Source organism: Taeniopygia guttata, chromosome 1 (assembly GCF_048771995.1).
Source record: "Taeniopygia guttata chromosome 1, bTaeGut7.mat, whole genome shotgun sequence".
In the NCBI taxonomy this organism is placed as follows: Eukaryota; Metazoa; Chordata; class Aves; order Passeriformes; family Estrildidae; genus Taeniopygia; species Taeniopygia guttata.
The window spans coordinates 43,632,432-43,655,196 of record NC_133024.1 but is presented as its reverse complement, the minus strand read 5'-3'; the positions used below and the strand labels follow the sequence as shown (position 1 = coordinate 43,655,196).

The 22,765-nt window shown below is 34.7% G+C and overlaps 1 long non-coding RNA gene across 4 annotated transcripts in view; it reads left to right on the top strand.

Moving 5' to 3' along the window:
- LOC140683854 (uncharacterized) overlaps window positions 1-22,765 on the top strand; it is a 79,913-nt gene that overhangs the window by 43,937 nt on the left and 13,211 nt on the right. Inside the window, exons 2-4 of one of the 4 annotated variants that reach the window (XR_012055420.1) lie at window positions 6,848-6,944; window positions 10,774-10,832; window positions 13,822-13,874. The exons of 1 other annotated variant lie outside the window; for it this stretch is intronic. This is a non-coding gene — a long non-coding RNA (uncharacterized lncRNA). Of the gene's footprint in view, window positions 1-6,847; window positions 6,945-10,755; window positions 10,833-13,821; window positions 13,875-22,765 lie in introns of all 4 variants that reach the window. 2 more of the 4 variants (XR_012055428.1, XR_012055417.1) reach the window with 2 other exon arrangements.

The window sequence follows — 22,765 nt, the reverse complement described above, 5'->3', positions numbered from 1 at the left end:
ATTTGGGCATATATGTACTTTGTAGGGAAAAGGAAAAACCAAATGACAATATGCTTTCCTGAAAACATGATCAAAGGGTTTAATTTAGTAATTCACTTATAGACTTGCTTAGTCACCTTTGGAAGACTGTTGCCCTAAATCAGTGGTCTATGAAGCATTGTGGTTCCTGTTACTGCAGTACAAGTAGTTACAGGAAGTAGCATCACTTCTGCAGTCCTTTTCTCTTCCAGCCATGTAGTCTTGAACTGAGGAAATTAAAGCATACACATTTGCTGGTTACTGTCAAGATTTATTTATGGCCAATGTTATCTACTCCATAACAAAGATTTAAATACCATGCAAAAAGCAGCAAATTGGGAATCAGGAAGAACTTTTCATCATTTGATACAGTCTAAAACTGTAAGAACTGCCTTCTATCACATTTTGCCACATATTCTTTCATCTTCTAAAAGTCACACATGCACATGTATAATATTTCTTATACTATAGAACATATACGTATGTAGTATAGTATATAGTAAGTATACTATTGCAGCATTTTTGAGAGAAAGAGGACATGAGTTATGAGATTTGAGCTACTCCAGTCTAGGCCTCAGATCTGGGCATTGTGAGGCCTTCAAGCCTCTGACGCAGTTAGAAATTCAGAGCTTGTGGCGCAGATAGAAATAGTCTTAAGGTGTGATGGGGACCACTGTGTTGTTTTGGGTGTGAATTAGTATAGGTTTCATAGTGTAAGGTGTAGGCTGTTTTAAGGAAAAGGTAAACAATGTTAGCCTACCAATCAGAGTGTCTTTGTTTTTATAAACTATGTAGAAGCTTATATAAACTACCACCTTATCTTGAATAAACGGAGAACTCTTGATTAACCACATTGGTTCAGATCTGCGTTTGTCTTGTCCAGCTTTCCGTTTTCCTGAGATTCCCTGGCTTTTGTATACCATGCATATAGTGCACATAAAGCACAGCATAGAATAGAATATTCAGTTTGATGGATCAGCCTATGAAGATCATGCCATTCAGTTGCCTGAACATTTCAGAGCTGACAGAAAGTTAAAGCATGTTATTAAAGGCATTGTGCAAATGCCTCTTAACTATTGACAGGCTTGGGCACCGGCTATTTTTCTAGGAAGCCGGTCCAGTGGCTGGCCTTGAGGTAAAAAAGTGTTTCATAATGTCTGGTATGAACAACTTTATGACATATCATTAAACCATTTTCATGTCCTGACATCAGAAACCAGGGAGAATCACCTCCCTCTCCACTCCTTTTACAGGGAGCTATAGAGAGCAGTCATAACTCAGCCTGCTTTTCTCCAAATTAGACAGTTCTAACATCCTCAGACGCTACTCTCTGGGCATTCCTTCCAGCCTATTTCCCAGTTTTGTTGCCATCTTATGGATGCATTTCAGTGCCTTAAGAAGTTTCCCAGGCAGTGTGTCCCAGGACAGCACACAGGGCTCTAGATGAGGTTGTAGCAACACTGTAAAACAGCAAGATAATCACCTTTTGACTGGCCGGTAAAGTTGTGTTTGGTGCGCCCTGGTATAAATATATACTACACATACAGATAGACTTCATAGGATGTTTATCTATACCTGTCTATCTACTATTAGCTACAGTGTGCATACTGTCTCTATACTAGCAACACATTATCTACTTTCTGCAAGCTGCATTGGGTGAAGGACTGGCTTGTGGTCAGGGCTCAAAATTTAGGGAATGGGACAGCACCTGACTGAGAGCTGGTCAGAACCAGCATTCCTCAGAGTTCAGTTCAGGATTTTTATCAATGATCTGGGTGCAGAATTTGGATGCACTGTTAAAAAGTTTGCTGCTGATATTGGGTATTCTCCCTACACATGGTGGGGGGCATAGACAGGATGGTATTTGGGGTCCCTTCCAACCCAAAATTTTCTATGATCCTATGAGAGGTGGGACAAAGTGCCTTGCAGAGGAATTTAGATGTATTGGAGCATTGGACAATTAACAAATTGGAATGCCACCCAACTTCACCAGGGATGGACTCATGCCAGGCACAAGTACAAATTGGGAGAGGAATATCTGGAGAGCAGCACTGCAGAAAGGAATGAGATAGGTTGAGTGTAGGCCAGATAGGTGCCCTGGCAGCCATCCTGAGATGCAGCAGACACCATGTAACCAGCCAGTAGATTTTAGCGGGCCCAGGGAAAAAAATTCTTTACAAGGAAGGTGGTAAGATGCTGGAACAAGTTGTCCAAAGAAATTGTGGATCCTTCAACACTGGAAATGTTCACAGTCATACTGGATTGAGCAACCTGACCCAGTGAAAATCACCAAGGCAATGCAGTTGAACTAGATAATCTTTAATTGTCCCTTCCTACCCAAACCATTTAAGGTTCTGAGATATCCTTAACAGCAATGTACAAAAGTAGCTTGACACTTGTCTGGAGCTTTGACCTTTGTTTCTTTTATACTTCACAGAAAAAAGAAACAAAACCAACATGTATATTTAAAAACCATGACAGATATGAGGGAAATTTTACCATATGAAGTGGTAATTATATTCTGCCCTTATATAATTCACATCAATAATTAACTTGAATTGAGAACATTCAATAGAATGGAAGAAACAACACATATGTGTATTTATAATTCTTATTAGAAATTGGTCTCAGATAGGGATCATAGTTCATATAAGTCCATCATAGTGCTGTTATGAGGAAAATTACTGGGAAAATTCCAATGCTTTCAGCATTCTGAGATTTAAAATGAGTTAAAGATAAAACCTGAATTTTTCAAGCTATGAAAAGACAGGTGTTAACCTCTCCTGAGTCCTTTTCCAGCCACCTGCCTGTCTCAGTACAAAAACTAACACGAAAATGTAACACACTTTCATATCCATAGAAAGCCTTTACAAAGATTAAAGCTTTGCACTACCTTTCCTTCATGAAAAAAAATCTTTTTTCCCTTAGTGAGCTCTTTTATAACTGATTTCTATTGTGTGCCAGATATTTTTTTAATGCCTGTGATTCAGCTTCTGGTTTCCTCCAATACCCCCCCTCCCCCAAATAAGAAGCACAACTTGTTAAAATTGAATAGAGGTGGCTACAAGCTGACATCTGTGTCAATGTGAAGAACAAGGACAAAGTTTCCATGGCTCTCTTTTAAGAACAAAAGGACGGTTTTTTCCTGGAATCATGAATGTAGTCTAAAGGCTTACACAAGTAGCCTTCCTTTCTAATTGAAAGATGAAAGTACTGCAGAAAAAAAGATTCAATGTCCTGTAAATTAATAAATAAGTTCTTATTTGGGAAAACATTCAAGACAAAAGCTAGAAGTCAATACACACCCTCTAAAATTTAATGTTTGATAGTACACTCCATATCATACAGGTATTTTTGTACATATATTGCTTACTTTTAAGTAGATATTTTTGTCAGAGATTAAATACCTTTGTGCTAAGTACTTGTACCTAAGTGCTGCAAGCATAAATTCTGCCTATAAATAGAAGCTGTTCTTAACTTTGTTATCTGAATATAAAATTTTACACTTGCACTTTAAAGGCATGCTGACAAGTGCAGTACTCCATAGGAGTAACCATGATTGGGTTGTATCTTATTTTTCAGAATGGAGCTACACAAGGCACTATGTGAATCACAATAGATGAAGTTGCCCTTTAAAAAAAAAACACTTTTTTTCAGTAAAAACAAATTACAGACATTTAAAAGACAATGGCTTTTTTGACTGTAAGATATTAGAAAACAGCATTTTAGAAGAGCCCTATTTTGCTGAAGTTTGAAGCTTAAGTTTGCAATAAGGATTGTTTAATCACATGTTAACTAAATACAGGCAGCCACATCTAATATAAGATGGAGTATAGAATATATCAAATTTCAAATCTGTGATAATCATAATTGTATTGATATTTTCTTTAGTGAAAAGTACATTTATACAATGATTTTTCCCATATCATCTTTCATCCAGAAGGTAATTTTTAACAGTATGAAAATGAATCCTGAGAAAGTTTTTTACCCAGGGTGTAAATGAACAGCATAAAGCCTGACAGAGCTGAAGAAACATTTGCACAATACTGTCAGGTAAAAAGGGTCATTTTTGGGGCGTCCTGTCAGGGTCAGGAATTGAACTTAATGATCCTCATGGGCTTTTTCCAGCTTGGCATGTTCTCTGATTCTATGATCACTCCATATACATTAAAGATAAAAGACAACTTTCTTTGACAGGATATTATAACAACATATCTGCATCTAGCAGATATGATGGAGGAACATTGAAAAATGATTAGTCAAACAATTGTGGAAATAATTCTTTTTTCCTTTAAATGAAAAAAAAAAATCTTGAGAAAAAACCCCTTTATATAGGAAATTGTTTCTTTTTATTAAAATATGAAAATTAGTTATTAGCTTCTCTCATATTGGCTTGTGTTCCTTAAGTTTTCTTAGGATAAATTCTCTGGACAGGTACTTCTCTCAATAATCGTACCATTTTGATGTGACAACCATGAATCTCCTTAAGAATCACTGAAATGTTTTGTAGACCTAGGCCATAATTATATATGACAGGAAAAGAGAGTTGAAATGACAAATTCATTGCTGCTTCATAGTTAAATTTGAAAATTTAATCGTAGGAAACCTTCCTCTTGGTTATAATCCTTTTTTTCCCCTCATTTTAAATTTATTTATAATTAATTTTCATTATTTTTACAAGAAAGTAGCATTTGAGGAAATACCAAATTTTTGAGCACTTACATAGTGATTTTGCCATGCAAATAAAATCTTGTTTTTGTATGCATTTACTAACATTTATTTTAGCAGGAACACCTTCCCACCATAATTACATTATTGAATTTCTTTGACCATATGTGGCACCTCAAAATCTGGCACCAAATTTAGTCATCTCTGCCTTTCATTACATTAACATCAGAAGAAAAAGGTCAGTCATTCTGGCAATATTAGACACCTTTTCTCATTATTAGAAAATCTACCATCCAAATATGTATTTCTCTTTTCATTGTCTGCAAAGAAGCCTCCAGAAATCATCTTAGAAGAAGACATTCAGCTTTCAGTTTTCTAAAATTCAGGTAGGTGAAACCTTGTCAAGCACCATCTGAGGTCACCCTACCTGATGTTGAATAGACTTAGTCCTGCCTGGCTGAGAAGTCAAATGGCATCAAACCTTTGGTTTTTATTCTGACAGAGTATATCAAATATTATTTCTGGATCCCATTATATGCCTGCATTTGTTTCTTATGCACTCTTATTTTTCAATCAAGTTTTCACTTTGTGTGCTTATCTAGAAAAAAAATAGTAACTAATATTTTCTGTTAAAAAATTTAATAAAGTAAAAAAAATCAAAAAGTAAATAACAACTAAAGAAAACAAACAAAAATCACTTAATCAAAAGGAATTGGTTTAATACTATGATAATGTTCTAGACTATGTCTAATTAGTCTAGGTATTTTGTTTAAATACAAGTCTTCTTTAATTAAGAATCTTTTGGTGTATGAGACGTTTCTTTTAACAATATTTCTATGCAAGTATCTCATAAAACAGATTTTTTTTTTTAAATAAGAATTTTCTTTTTTTAGTTGCATGGTATACAAGCAAACTGTAAGCAGTATGCATTACAAGGTATCTTGGTGAATTGGCATCTAACTATGGCAATTATTAACACTTTTACCCTTATCACTCCATTGCACAGGCATCATGCCAGTTGTCTTTATGTACTGCAGGGCCCTCATTCTGCAAATTGAAAAGCATTCTAAAAACCATTTTTGTATTTATTTCCTAATCTCACTTTCCTCAGTTAGTCCTTGCCAGATCCATTGACATAAATCACGTCAACCTTAAAAATTTTTAACATTTCAAACTATAATGCTCAAGAATATGTGCCATAATCAGTTTACACTTACTTGCTGTTTAAATCAGTCCCATTTACAAGCCACCCTTCCTTCTATGCATTCCTGGAGGAAATAAACTGGATACATACTTTACCAAGAAATTTCCACATCAGGCATTTTTTGACCTACTTCCAAACCAAAGGCTTTATTGTCTAATGGCCAAGAGTTTCTTATCAGTTCTGTGTAGAATACTTGTTACCAAATTAGAGAAAATACCACTCTGCCTGTCTGTTTCTGGTATTTTAAATGTACATCTAGATAATTAATGAAAGCTAGATTTTTTTTTCTTCTCTGAGGAAATAGGAACTCCGAAATCTAATATTGTTTCAAAGTTGTAATGGTTAAAAAAACACTAGTGATCTAACGGGGGATTTTTTAGTATTGGTATAGTTGTTTGTTTGTTGGTTGGTGTGTGGTATTTTTGTTGTTGTGTTTGTTTTTGGGGGTTTTTTTCTGTAGTAGTATAATCTGGAGTGGTGAGTCATCATGGAATGGAATAAAATTGAATTTAGCTTCAGAATCTGCTAAAGCCAGTAGTTCTTGTATTTTAAACATGCTCATTCAGAGTAGCCGCTTCAGAAAGGCAGATTTTAATCTGATATGTATCCCTATAATACCACTCTGTGATTTTATTTTTGCCTAGTTTGAAATTGAAAGTGCTGTACAGATACCCATGGAAAACAAGATTCTTCACTCAGCTGTCATACATGTAGAATTTATGCAGAGATACATTCAAGTACGAGCTTGAAACTAGCACTTGTGTAACTCATAGTTATGTATTGGGGTTTTTCTAGCTCTAAGCTGTGGTGGGCTGACCTTGGAGGGATGCCAGACCTTCACCCAGCCCCTCACACCCACTCAGCTATTCTCTTACTCCGCCTCCTCAACAGGACAGGCAGAGAAAAAAGATGAAAAAGCTCATGGATCAAGATAAAGAAAGAGCTTGTGTTTTGCAGGGGGATGGGAAATGGAGTTTGCAGTCAGTCCATAACAGTTCCTCTTTGATGTTCCCTGCTCATACTGAAATTGGGAAGTGAAGTGACTGTACCAAAGGTATCATTAATTCTTTTTCATTAAACAAAGTCAGTATCATGTCCGTAGCCCCAAATGCCTTTTTTTCCTGTCTCCAGGCAGTTATTAAGTTATAGCTATTAGTTATATCATTATAGTTATCAGCTTTATTAAATCTACATCCCTTTATGTGAATTTTCAGGGGGTCTGGGGGTACACAACAATGATTGCCACTTTTCTATCATATCATTGTGGTTTTCATTAAAAAAAAAAAAAAAGTTAAATTTTCTGTAGTAAAATAAGCCAGGTAGAGTCTCCATAAGGTTTAGACATATTTATATGAGTTTAATTTAATAATCTCTATTAATGACTTCTTATTAAAGCTCCTTTAACAACAAATTTCAACTTTTAAATTCAATGTAACAAGTAACAGTTTTTTGAGCTAAATGCATGCATTTTGAAAACTGGAAGCAGATATGCTCCAAGATGGGATTGTAATTTGCCTTACTTTTCCAGCTATAACCACTCGGGGCAAGACTGTCAACATAAATTAAACATTTCTAGGGTAAGGAATAGATCTGGTTAACTTTAATGTGTTCTCAATTTGATTTATTTTGTCAACTGTATTACAGGCTATTCAAGAAACTGTTAGTATAGAAGAAACAAAGAAGGATTTACACCTAACTTTAAGCACTAACAATTTTCATAGTTGTATATGAAATACCCTTTTTGTTAAATTTTTCCAATTTTCTTTTGCATTTACATATAAAAGTATTGCTTACTTTCACTTCTTGTAGTCAATATCTTTAGTATCGCTACTAAAAAATATCTTATTATACAGAACAGGAAACTTTTATGTCCATGTTGGCAATAATTACATCATTTATATTTTATGCTATTTACTTATTTATCTTTAATTTTTGTCTCTGTTGTGGCTACCAGAAGTAAGTCTCTGGACATGTAGCACTGGCAGTAGAAAGCAATACATGTCTTTCTGACCTGACACAGCTTTCACTGACACTAGACAGATCAAGACAGAATCTTAACAGCCCAACCAATGCCAAAAACATGGACATAACTTGAGTTCAGCAGGCTTTGGATCAGGCTCAAATGCTCATGTTTTTGCATCTTCATTTTCCTCAAGCAAGTCCTTGCTTGCAGGAAACCCATCTGGTTCTGTTGTGTAGGAGATGGCTGCAGGAGGTCAAATGTGAGGAGCCCAGGCTGGTGCAGAAATGTCTTCTGATGCCCAGGAAGCCCCAGGGCAGCACAGCCCAGCACAGCACGGCTCTCCCAGGCTCTCATGCGAAGAAGTTAAAGCAGCTCTGGGCAGTAGCTGAGCAGTGGTTAGAAAAAAGTACAATAGAATCTTCCTTATTTCTCATGGATCAGAAAAAGAGATGTTCATTTAGAGTATGTGCAGGAGAAAGACTATGCTGATGTTATTTTAATGTACTTCTGTCAAAATTGTATTTGTGTATTTTGCAGTTTTATCTGAAATGATTTTTTTTAATGTGGATTCCTCTAACATTGCCAAACCTTAGCAATTTGTACCATTATTAAGGAGTACCAGTGGCAAAGGTATGAATATAACAGCAATCTGATGGCATATATTTTTATTGTGGTGTAGTCACTAAATGCACTAATAAATTGCCAAAAAAAATCATACAGGGCTTTATGTTTAAGAGTCTCGTTAACAGCTCAGATCAGGTCAGTAAAGCTTTGAAGAGAAATTTACTACTGTTTTTGAGCAATTTCTGTGTTGTACACATGTATTTTGAAATAACAGAAGGAAGAGGAAATACCAAAGCACTTAAATTAAACAGGAAGTAGGTACCTAAATCTAAAATTTTAATGCCTATTCATCTGTCACTGAAGTGAAAAGAGTTTATACTAAAGCAGACTTTCCAGATAGTATTACTATACATTTCCAAGTTAGAAATATTGAACATCATAGCATCTGCCCAACTATTCCTGAAAATCCTAGTTTAAGAAATAATATGTCACACAAAATGTAGTTGAGCCTCCTGTATGCGTCTACAATGCTTTTGAAGAAAGGTTGTGAAATGTCTTTAAACAAACATGACAGGCTCAAGTCTCTTTTTGTGCAGCCAAAATCTGCGCTTCAGTTTCCTTACATGCATGAAGGATTGCAAATGTACATTTCTCATCCTCATGACAGCCACTTAAGCACTAAACAGGAGGTTGTCAGTCGGGTAAAAGAAACAGTAGTAAAACTTTCATAGAAATATAGAATGGTTTGTATGGAAAAGGCCATAAAGATCTTCCAGTTCCAACCCCTGTCGTGGGCAGAGACGCCTTTCATAAAACCAGATTAATCAGAGCTCCATCTGATGTAGCCTTGAACACCTCCAGGAATGGGACACCACTTCTCTGGGAAACCTGTTCCAGGGTCTCACCACCCTCACAGTAAGAATTCTTTCTTAATACCTAACCTAAATATACTTTCAGTATGAATCCATTTGCCCTTGTCCAATTACTACAAGACATTAAGAAAAGTACCTCTTCTTGTATCCTGTGTAGGAGCCCTTGGTTTTTAACATAGGGTCCTTAATCTCCTTGCATGGATAGCTCTGAGCACAGAGGCCCCCATGCTCCGCTTTACATCTAATAGTTTACATGTACAAATGCACATAATTGCCACAGTGTATGCTCAGGATTTGGATACAGCTGAGTTATGAGTCAAAAAAGGTAAACTTAATTTTCCCAGATACAAGCCTCCAAAAGACAGGCATAATATTTAGGCGTAACTCATTTCACTGTTAAAGAATGTGCTAGAGGGCTCATCACTCTTCATTGACTTTGAAAAATATCCAACAGAGTTTATGTAGACTAAAATGCTAAGTTGTAAACTATTAATCCATTTCAACTTTAGCCTCCATACCCACAAGACGATTAAGCCTTACCATTTAAATCAGCTTTCAAAGTACTTTACCTTGTCATGGTTTGGCCTTTTAATCCTTTCAAACTGAGTGCAGAGGAGAAATTTTCTGAATACATTAATTCAATTTCTAATACACAACTTCAATCCATAATTAGTATTTTTTAAAATTTTTTTTATTCAATCATCCAGTGATTGTTAAAGCAGAATGGCCTCTGGCTTTTTGAGGCCTCTTAGGCAAATCACATAATGTAGTTATAAAATAAAAATGGTGCAGTCATGCCTACTACTAAAGAGATATTTGGTATAATGTGTTATGCATTTTCTTCAAGTCCACCAGTGAAAGCCTGGAAATTATCAGAATGAGACTCCTGTGAGGTAATTTTGTTACATTGTGCATACAAAAAAAGATATAATATTGAAATTAATATTAAATGGCCATCATAAGCTATCACACTCCATATATTTTTTAACTTTTCCCAGTAATTTGAGTACAAATTGAGGTTATTGGACATATCCAGAAATTTTGTTTAAATTTAAATGGCTTTTTCTGAAATATGTGCTATGTAATTTTAGCAAATATGAAGAAAATTAGAAAACTTTCTCATTTAGCTACTTTTTGCTCTATTTTGTTTTCAGTTTTAACATTAACACTGATCAAAAAGGAAGCTTTTGCTAATAACTTTGCCTGAAGATTCCAGAACTTTAAATACAGCTGCTAACAAAACTAATGGCATTTAAAAGATTAATTTACACATGTCATAGAATACATGCTAATTCAATGTTATATTAAACATATGTATGTAAAATTTAGAATGGTAAGTTCACTGTAATGTGATGTAATGTTCATAGTAATTCTTAATGACTATAGCAAATCAATGGCAAATGTCATTATTGTGCCTGCATATGTAAAACTGTAATGAACATATTCTTTCCATAACTAAAATACAGTTTTTACTTCTAAACCAGAACCAGTATTCCAGTGAATCCTGAGGATAAAAATACATCACTTTTCATGCGTTAATAAGGTGAGACGTGGTTAAAATTTTTTGCATATTCCACAGAATAAGAAAGGCATTTACTTTTAATATGGGCATCTATGTTATAGCACAGATAACTTTGTTGATGCTGACAGTTGTTCTGTAGGCTAGAATCATTCAGAAAGTCTCAAGAATGCATTTGACAGCAAATGCTTATATAAAGTTATTTAAATAAGATGACAAAACTTATTTGGCAATATTAATGTCTCTGAAATAATGGAACAACTGTTTCTAAATTATATAATTCAAGAGACAGACTGTGTCTGTACAGGCAAAACAACTGCAACAGTAAAGCACATGATGAACCAGAATACATCTATACAAGCAGGTGAGATCCTAGCACATATTCTCATATATTCCCATATTCCTAGCATATATTCCCATGTGGAAAGCTATTTTTTCTGGTTGCATTAGGAACAATATTGACTAGACTATGCTGTTACAGTGGTTATGAATATATGAAGGATGAAATAGACAGAGAGAAAGCAACAGATGTAATTTGTCATCTATACTCATTTTAGTCAGTTGCTAGAGGTTAATACAAATATAACATTGTTTGAAGAGCATATTGTCGTTAGTACAGGTCAATATAATCAATGAAGAGACTAAAACTCATCCAAAACCATCCAGGTGATTCACATGACATGTAATACAAAGCTTAAATTCAAGCTATTCAAGCCACTGGCCAGAGTAATAATTTAAAGCTGAACTGGTCATTCTTGCTTCACTTCAATTCTTTCCTGCTTTATCCACATCAGCCTGAAGAACATCGTGATCTTTAATCTAAACAAGCCCAGGTCATCACGTGTCTTTTTCTGGACCAGTTCTTTAAGTGTTCTGTAATTATTCCTCATATTTCATAAAGAATGGTGTAATTTTTTTGAGCTTTATTATGAAAAATTCATAACAATGTGAGCATGTCCACACTTGCTGTTGAGCTTGTTCTATGGGCAGAAGAGAATGTGAAATTCTTTGTACCAGGGAAAGAGGAAGTCTGTAACAATGAAGTGCAGCCTTGAGAGCTGTCAAAGGCTACTTTACGGTCAGGGGATAATCAGATAATTCAGGCAAGAGAGGCTGGAGGGACGTAGCATGTTAGGAGAAGCACCTACATTTGATCAACAGACTAGTCCCACGGCTCCAAGGGCTTTCTTACCTAGCTCTTCACTGACCTTGACAGATGGTTAGACAACTACATTTAGACGCTTAAATTAGTGTCTCTCTAGTCTGATGCTGCATCAATTTTCATTAATTATAAAAAACACCTTAAAAAAATTTAAAATATTAAGCCATGGTGAACTAGTGGAAGATAAAAAGATGGTGGAGGAACACCCTCCTAAAATTATTTTTTTAGAATACTCTGTGGCAATTAAGAGTTTCTCATATTTCTACAATCTTTAAATTACAGAAAATTGAAGAACAAAATATACATTCCATTTCTGAATATTCAACATACATGCTATTGTAGAGAATAACTGCAATATTTCCCTTGTTAGTAGCATCAACCCAAAGTGATTTTACCAAACATACCACTGTGCTTGTGTGACCCTTTTGTGTATATACTGGGAGTGTGTGTCCATTGAATGGACTATGATACATGTTTTCTTTCAGTCTGAAGTCATCCCCACTGTCACTATGTTGCAACATATTCAGAACTGAGTATATCTGGAAATCCCTCCAAATTAAAAGAAAAAAATCCTTTGTTGACTGTCAAACTTGTACAGAATAAAAAAAATTAAAGACTGGAGTTATTTTAGTAAACGTTTATATTGTCTGTAATAGATATATCTAGTACTTGTGTAAAGAGTTTTTTTACAATTTTATATGCCTATTATTGTTGATGTCTATAGTCCCATATTCTGACTTTCAAGTGATGTGATCTGGATAAAAACATAAAAAAAAATACAACTTTTTAAAATTTTTTCTTTTGTATAAAAAATAAAGAATTTGATTCTATAAGTCTTCCATCTGGTGAAGTCTAGAGGAAAGAGCTGGGAATTTTTTATAGGTATGTGAAAAGCAAAAACAATGGAAGATTTTAAGGCTGAATGGATATCGATTAAATAACATTGAATAATATTGCAATTTACCTCCAACTGCTTTTCAAAGTTACATGTGCCCATCTTACTAAAGTACATAAAATGCTCTGATGTGCCATGCGGACATCCCAGTATTGTGACTGCCTCCCACCTTCAGACCCCAAAGCATTAGTAACTTTGCAGTTATTGGCTCACAAACCCTAGTTTTTGGTCTGTCTTTTCACTTAGATGAGAATTTCAGATAATAAAAAAATTTAATAGAAATGTATAAATCTTTATATATCAAGTTCTATGTGATGATTTGCCCATGGTTCAGTCATGCTTTTTGAACTTTTTGCAAAATTCACTTGGTGTAGTTTCTTCCTTTCAGCTTAGGCTGGCTCACTTTTCCTCACCTGCCCTTTGCCTTGTTCTGAAAAGTGAGAAATGTACTCCAGCACAAGGAGCAGGAAACGGATCCATTATACATTTTTTTTCTTCTGTGTGGCTTCACCTTATTTCTGTGTGTGGTTTTGCTTCTTAATATTGCCTGAATTAGTCAAAAGAATTACAAAATTTTAAGTATAAATGCATGATTTGCCTGTTAGGCAAATGTGATAGATTACATATTCCCTGCAAAGGTAGTTTGAATAATCATATGTGAAAAAGAGAAAAAAGAGGAAAAAAGTATACGATTTCTAATAAATATACATGTTTTATTAATTTGCTATTTATGCTCTCTTGTTATGGAAAATCCACTTAAATATATGGTCCTAGGCTCCAGAACTTTTTAATAGCATTGCTAAATTGCTAAATAAATTGAGCATGTCAATTTATTCTGTTTCTGTGCCATAGGTTTTTTTTCCTTGACATTGATTTTTTTCCAATAGAAATATCTGTTTTCTATTTTCCATTTTTCATAATGTTTAAACTCAAATCAAATGTTGCCTGTTATACAGCTACATGAAATGCAGTGATGCAGCATATGAAGAGAAAGAAGATAAATTTGGAGGTAGCTATAATATTTATCTATAAAAGCTTGGAGATATGTATATTTTTATATATGTGTGTATATATATGTGTGCGTGTGTTTGTGTGTGTGTGTAGGAATATACATATCCTTTCCCTTCAAAGATGTAGTCAGCTTTGGGTGACTATATTAAGACACTTAAAGTTTTGACATGAAGTATTGGGTGTCATTGCCTTTAAAAGTATCATGACTTAAGATAAGCCCAGTAATATAACTGAGCTTTATATATCGAGCCAGCTTTAACTGTTCAAGTCAGATTATAGTACCAAAGCAATATATCCTCTAGTGCTTCAATATATGCTGTATATGCTTCTCAAAAGGTATTTTGCCTGAATTTATTTTTCAAAAGTTGTAATATATTATACTCAAAAGTTTTGGTTCAGCACATGAAGTACTACAGAGAAAAAAAGAAAACAGTAATATGACAAGTCAGTCTTCCAAAATGTTTTGTATTTGAAGAGACAGCTCATAAAATTATAGTCCTAATTCTTTGTTTGCCAGGCCATTGGACAGTCATGCAAATTGCATGTTAAACAATTTGTTTAGAATTATTTTCCACTTTGTGTACGTAATTAAAAATAATTACTCTTGATTAAAAATCTCTACAGAATTAAGCCAAAGTAACACTTGCATTTTGATAAACAGCTTATTCCCCTCTATTTGTACTGAAAGGATGAGAGGCAAATGCAGGCTTAAAATAGATATTCACATTCAGTGCTTTACAAGTATAGTTTAGAAACACAGTAAATGGAAATTGTTTGAGCAACTGGTAAAAATTATAGATAATCAGTATGGAAATTAATTTGATCAATCAATCAGGAAACTAATGACTTAATGACTAATCAGAGGTATGAAAATAATTACAGGAGGGAAATAATTAAATTGAAGTGACCATAAAATCATGGAAAGCCTTTTTACCTCCCAGCAATACACCTTCAGTAATTTCCCTCCAAATCCCATAAATGTTATATTTATAAACTGTCAGTAAAATTATTTTAGGCAGACAAGAATTTCTACAAATGAGACCCAAGGGACTTGCACTGAATTGCCTTTGCAAGGTATTTTCTGTGAACTTGGAAAAGTCCTGACAGCTCTCTGTAAGGATTCCACATCATACAGCTTTAGGGAGCTATGATAAAGGTGTCTACATCACCTACTCACTCACCCATTATATTCATGAGAGAAAAGTGTATTTTCAAGAGCAGATTCATCTGATTTACTTTAAATATCTACATTGTGAAGAGACAATGTGTTTTTCAGCCACAAATAAAAAACTCTGGGGTGAAACCCATTTTACGTGTCTTTTTTTTTTTTTTTTTTGAGAACTGTAAAATGAAGAATGCAGTCCTGCCTTTCTCCTCAGAAGAATAATGAGTTTTAAATCAGAAGCATTGTGAATTGCACTGGGTTTAAATAAGATAAATATGGATATATGGATATAGAAATAGAATTGATAGATCTAATTATCATCAAATAATTCTGATATATCAATCCACTAATGAATGAGCCATGATAGAATGACTTATATAGCCTAAAGGACAGGAAAAAAAGTCAGATTTACAAGACCATAAATAAAAGGTACCTGAAACTCGGTCCCAAATATGAGTGTGTCCTGAAGCTGGATCTGTTCTTTTTCTTCTACAAATAAATTTAAAGTAAATATACAAGATTAAGTGAAGTTCTCAAGATCACAGTGTCATAGAATAGTTTAGGGTAGACGGGACCTCAAAGAACATCTAGTCCAACCTTCCTGTAATAAGCAGGGACATCTTCAACTAGATAGGTTGCTCCGAGCCCCATTCAACCTGGCTTGGAATCTTTCCTGGGATGGGACACTCTTTTGGCATTTTACCACCCTCATTGTAAAAAATTCTTCTTTATAGCTAGTCTAAATCTACCTTTTTTAAATTAAAACTCATTACCCCTTGTCCTATCTCAACAGGTCTGTGTAAGAGGTTTGTCCACATGTTTCTTACAAGCTTCCTTTATGTACTGGAAGACCACAATATAGTCTTCCTGGAGTCTTCTACAGCCTGATCAACCCAAACCATCTCAGACTTTTCTCATAGGAGTGATGCTCCAGGCCTCTGATCATTTCTGTTGCTCTCCTCTGGATCCACTTCATCAGGTCCACCTCTTTCCTGAGTTGAAGAACCCAAAGCTGGATACAGTACAGGTGGAGAGCAGAGGAGGAGAATCACCTCCATCAACCTGCTGGTGATGGTTCTTTTGTCTTTCTGTCCAATTTCCATTCACCAGCATCCCCAAGTCCTTCTCAGAAGGGCTGCTCCCAGCCCCTTCAGTACCAAGCTTGTTTTGACACTGAGGGTTGTCCTGACCTAGATGCAGCACCTTCCATCAAATGGTTTCACCTGAGCACACTTTTCCCCTCTTGAATGGCATCCCATCCTTCAGGTGTGTCATTTGAACCACTGAACTTGATGTCATTTGCAAATTGGCTGAGGGTGCACTCGATCCAACTCTCTATGTCCCTGGTGAGGACATGAAAAAATATTGATCCAAATATGGACCCCTGAGGGGCACCACGTGCCACTGATCTCCATCTGAACACTGAGCCATTGACCTCTACCTTCTGGATGTGACTATCCATCCAATTCCTCATCCACAAAGAGTCCCCCCATAAAATCCATCTCTCTTCAATTTAGAGGGAAGGATGTTGTGGGGGACCATGTCAAAGGGCTGATGGAAGTTCAGATAGATGACATCCATAGCCCTTCCCTCGTCTACTGATGTAATCATTCCATCATAGGCCACTGGTCTGGTCAATCAGCACTCACATTTGGTGAAGCAATGTTGCCTGTTTCAAACCACTTCCCTGACCTTTATTATCTTAACACAGCTTCTAAGAGGATCTGTTTCATAATCTTCCCAGGTCTGCCCTTTTTAAATACAGATGCATTTTTTCCCTTCCTCCAGTCACCAGGAACCTCACCTGACTGCCATGACTTTTAAAGTATATGGAGAGTGGCTTGGCAGGTACATCAGCTGACGCCCTCAGGACTCTGGCATGCGTCTCATAAGGTCCATTGGTTATGTTCAAGTTCCACAGGTGGTCACAAACCTGAGTTTCTCTATCCTCTGACTGCCTATTTTATTTCTTGCTGATGTCTGATCTATAAGATTAGTGTCTGTAGTCTCAGGAACTGGAGTGAGTGTAGGTGTGTGAATGAATGTGTGAGCACTAGTGAAGATCAATCTGCTCTTGGTGGTGAGCAGGTGAAGTGGCTTGAGTGTGAAACACAAGCAGGGAGAGAAAGAACCTTGTTTGTCCACTGGCCTGCATGTGGATCAACTTCTTTCAAAATGTTTGAATCCCAGAAAAAAAAAGGGTTGCTTATTCACCAAAAACAGAAGTAAAACCTTTTAAATCTTTTTCAAGCATAATGGAAAATGAATTTTCAGATGTGCCTTGAAGAACAGAGATGAGGACTGCATTATGTTTTTTTTTTTAAGAAAGGCCTGAGGGACAAACCAGTGGGTGGAAACATATAGATGTACACATGAATACTTCTGCATATTCTACACACAAACAATTTTTTTAAGTGTGCTGTTTACTCATTTTCATTCAGAGGGAAGGTTTTTACAACAGTACTTGCTTTGAAGGAGAAAGATATCTATCTGTTCATTACGCTAAATGATTTCTAAGCTGAAGACGTGACATGCTATTAAACTATCTTCTTAACAATATTGCTGTCCAGGTTCATAACAAGAAATTGTAGTATGGAACAATACACAGAGAACATCTGTAAAAAAAATATGCATTTTAAATGCTTTTGTGAATATGTGCCCTGTGGTTAGACATAACTGTAGAATTGCATTTGGATGAAACCTAAGGTGACAGTTAAGGGAACACACTAATTTAATAACAGTTGATGAATTAAGAAACTGTATTACTTTTTAAAATCACTTAGGAAGTCTCCTTTCAAACCCTTTGGTAGTCTGGCTTATTCTTCTGGACAGTATGTCAGAAAGATTTGGACACACACAGTTTGTACAAACCACCATGTCTGGTTCAGCTTCTTTTTCACTTTCTAAAGAAACTTACATCAAGGCTTTATATTTCCATTCCAATGAATATGCTCTGTACAAGGGTTTTATTTTCAGGACAAAGTAATGCTAATTGTCACAAAATTTATTCTAAGCTGAATACATAACCTGTAGCGTCTATCACCTTTGTATATATTTCCTTTAAAAGGAGCAGAATATGTTAAAGAGACAAAGTCCTAGCATTCTTAATGATGATGAACCATCCTTCATATTTATATGCAACAAAAACTAAAGCATTTACACAAATGTAAATTTCCAGGAAAACTCTTAATACGATGCCACAAGTATCTAATATTTATAGTAAAATATCAAAAACTTTATAAACTCAGTTTCACAAAAATATGTATGACACAATTTGAACTTGACAGTTGTGATTTCAAAACTGTTTTCAAAACAGTCAGGGAATGACAATGACTGAAGTAAAAAAAAGAACATACATACCAAAAGGATAAGTCCCAGTACTCAAAAAGTCCTCAAATAATGACATTTCAGTTAATTTTTTAAATGGACTTAAATATTTTCATATTTACTCTTGATATTCCATAATAGATTATTTCAATTAATTCTTTATGAATTACAAAGTAACATGATGCCTGATCCAACAAGAAATTATTGAATGCTCCTCTGAGTAAAAGTGGAAAGGCAATTTCATAATATACAAAAAGACAGAGCTTCTGAAGCAGATGTGTGTTGCATACAGAAGAGATGGTAATTATGGTACGAACATGTTTCTGCATACATGTACAAGTTTCTAAGCAACATAGGTTCTAGCTCCAACTTCTTATTTGCCAGCATTTGAAACTTACTAAAACCTCACAGGTACCACTGCAAAAATTGTTTGACAATTCCATGAAAATACAATGTTAAATGGAATAAAAAACACCTCCCAATTAATTTTGTCTCATGCTTTTGGAAGTGGTTCATAGATTCAACAATGTCCTGAGTTGAGGGTTAAATATCCGCTCCCAAGAGAATGATGTGAATTTTCTCCTCCTGCAGGAGTGATAATAATGTAACATGCATTTCTACTAGGAAAGATTGAGAGAATTGGATTTGTTCAGACTGAAAAAGAGACAGCTTAGATGTGACCTAACTGTGGCCCTCCAGGACCTGAAAGGAGATGGAGAGGGACTTTTTACAAGAGCAGGTAGTGAAAGAGCAAGGGGGAATGGAATCAAACTGAAAGAGATTAAGTTTAGATTAAGTATTAGGAAAAAAATTCTTTCTTTTGAGTGGGGAAACACCGAAATAGGTTGTCCAGAGAAACTGTAGTTGTTCCATCCCTAGAAGTGTTCAAGGCCAGGCTGGTGGGGCTCTGATTTACCTGCCCATACCCATGGTAGAGCATTGGTAGTAGGTGATCTTCCAACCAAAACCATTCTATGACTATGACTTTTAGTACCTGACCCATGATAGTGCGTCTCTCTGTCCAGTCGACAATTCTACAATTCCGTCCAGAATTCAAGTTTTATTATACACATATATTTAGTTACAATGACTGTAAGAAAAAAAATACTTACCCCTTTAGAATGCAGCGATTATAATTGTTAACAATGCAAAACCAAAAATCTCATCAACAATCTTAGAATCTTCAGCCTAAAGTTCATGTTCCAAAGATGAAATAATTGTACCCACAATATTTTTCAGACTATTTTCCAGCTTCATTTAAAAACACTCATAACAGAGCCTTAACAGCATATTGGTGTATATAATGCTCTGCTACGCTTCTGCTAAAGTTTAATGTGGGTTTTTTGAGCTTCATCTAATCTAATTTTCCCTATTAAATTTTAAGGATCATTAGTATTTTTGTAATCTTTTTATCCTTATATCATAATTTTAGGTCTAAAGGATTGTCATCTTGCTTCTTTCATGGTTTTCATTAGGATGACCAGTATGAGTTCATTCAATCTTTTCATAGAAATTATATTTCCTAGACACTGATAATCATTCTGATGTCTCATCTTTTTCCAGTTGTTCCAAGTAGTTCTTTAAGTATGGCACAAACCCGACAGTAGATATTTAACTGAAACCTTTATGGTTTTGAATAAACAGAAAATATTACTAGTTATTGCATATTTGGTTTTCTTGCAAGTCTTTATTCACAGTCAGTTCACTTCTAATATTTCACCAAGTCGCTTGAATATTTTTTTTGTTTAAATGTGAGGCTTATGCATGCATACATGTTTCTGCATGTCTATAGATGCATGCTTTAGACCATGGATATATTTTATATATGCATATTTTAGACTGTGATTTTGACCATGATTTTTATTTCATTTAAACATCTAGTTGTTTTACTCTTAATATCAGCAAAGATATTTTCTTCATTGTTACTAGAGACTACATGTCACACTCAAAAAATGGTTCAGCATTGTACAGTTGCTTTGTCTTACCTTAACTTCTCTTCAACTAAGGTGAAAAAGACCTGTGATTCATTGCTGAAGAATCCAGGCTATAGCAGAGAATGCACCTTTTTTTATTTCATATCTGCAAAGGATTATTAACACAAATAATATGTTATGTACAGATATATATGGGCAAATATAAACATCAGCTTTTTTGCAATGAAAGTAAAGTTTTGGAATTCCTGATATTTTTACTGAGACAAAAAAATTAACACATCCTGGAGTTAAACTTTAATTTAATTTTCTGCCTGCAAATATATCTTTGTGTAATATAAAGACTTATTACTTCTGAAGACCAAGAAACTACAATTTTTTTATGGAAACTGGACAGATGACCTGTCTCTGGGAGACCAAGTTTTTTATTATAACTCTGAATTCAAACCTTGCAATGGGATTTTTTCCATAAACCAGAGAAAATGCCGTTAATGTTAGATCCCAGAGAAAGGTAACAAGAATGACAGTTAAGCTATTTGCTATAAACTGTAAGGAAATCTCTCTGGAGACATTTAGAAAATGACTGAACTGTGTATTTGCAGCTTTGGTCATTTAGGTAAGTTTTATCAAAGGGCCTTGGCAAGATTAAGGTCTCAATGTACATTTACAGCTGCTTTTTTACTAGTATTATTCAGCTCTGTAAGTCCAAAGAGACAAGCACTAAAGATAAATACCTTTTTTTATTTCTCACTTACATGTTCTTGTGGACACAACCACTATACAGAGATGAAGGTAAGCAAAGCGTATATCTTATCATTTCAGGGACTTTTTATTCCATATATTTTAAGAAGTCGAATTTACATTAAGTCAGTCTTTGAAAAAATATCTATTGGAGGGCTATCTAGTCTCTACAATCACTTTGCCAGTATAAATATAACTAGTGTTAGAGCAAAATACTAATAATTACAGAAAATTATTAAATTTACTACTTAAACTCTCAATAACTACTTCAGAAATTGCAAATTTTTAATAGTCCCTTTATTTTAAAAAAATTATGTGCCCTGGTCTTGCACTTTCTCAAGTTCTGTACCCTATTCAACTTTTGTTAAAACTGCTTAGAAGATCAAATTTTCTGACATGAGGTCCCTTAGAATTTTTTTTTTATTTCTTGTGTTTTAACACTTGCACAGCCTCCACTAAGAAAGATTATGTTTCTTTCCACTATACTCCATCCCATATATACAGAAACAAGTAGCTCTTCATTTGAATAATGCATGGCACAGTCTTGTTTCAAAAACAGAGTTCTAGGAGAAAATCTAGATAAACAGTATAAACTAGAGAGAAATACAGATATTTTATTTCTTAAAAAAATAATTTTGATAATTTAAAAAAGCAGAATGTGTAATAGGGAAAATATTCTTGCTCTGGAAAAAAAAATGGAAACCAGTAAATTCTGATTCACAAAGAAAAACAACCATAGATAATCCACATTTTAAACTAAATAAAACAATTAATGAAAATGCAAAAAGGAAAAAGCTGTATGCCTTATGAACTAATGTTCTTTCAGAAAGATTATTGTAAGGTGCGTTCTTTGAATTAAAATGGTGCAGAATATGATATGTTCAAACCCTCAGTCTCTCCTGCTGATGAGAGGTTGTTAAAGGTATAATATGAAAGTCAGTCTGCCTAAATATTGTGTTGGTGCTTAAACCTTAGCCTTTTTTCCTTCTTTATATGTGTTACTCAATCCTACTGATGCCATTCCTGACTGTCTACTTCACCAGAAATTTTTGTGAAAGTGTCTACTCAAATTTTGTCACAAGCAAAAAGCATCATAAGCACAAAGCCGAAATTTTTTTTTTTGTTATTTCAATTAATTATTTTAATTTATGTTATTTTAATTTAATTAATGTTATTTTAATTAATGATTTATCTGTCCAAATCAAATAATACAGAAAATCCTTGCTAAGGTTTATTTTCAAAGCAGGTAGAGGTCCCAGCCTCAGTAGTTGGAGGGGCCATTGCTCTTTGGATCTAGTGAGGATCCATTGGACTTTGTAATTTTTTCTTGTGCCGGATTTTGTCTGTAATAATACTAATATTCACTACAAAACATAAAGGAAATACTTGATTTGCCACGTTTCTTTCAAACAATTCAAACCTTTTACCAAAGATGGAACAATGGTCTATGGGCCAGACAAGTTTTGTATTCCAATCCATATTTAATAGATATGATTAACAAACAGATGTAATGGCTGCTGAAGTGGAAAAACTGATCCATCACTACAGCAACAGCTTAACAAAGCTGGGTAGAAAAATGGGTAGAAAAAGACACAAACCTCTGCCACAGATATGTTAGCATTGAATCTTTTCCTCTCAAAATTGTGTTCCTGTTTTGATGTGGAAACAGTAAAAATATTATCTTTAGGAAAAGTCTCACAGATAAAGCTGAAGACTCAGTCAGAT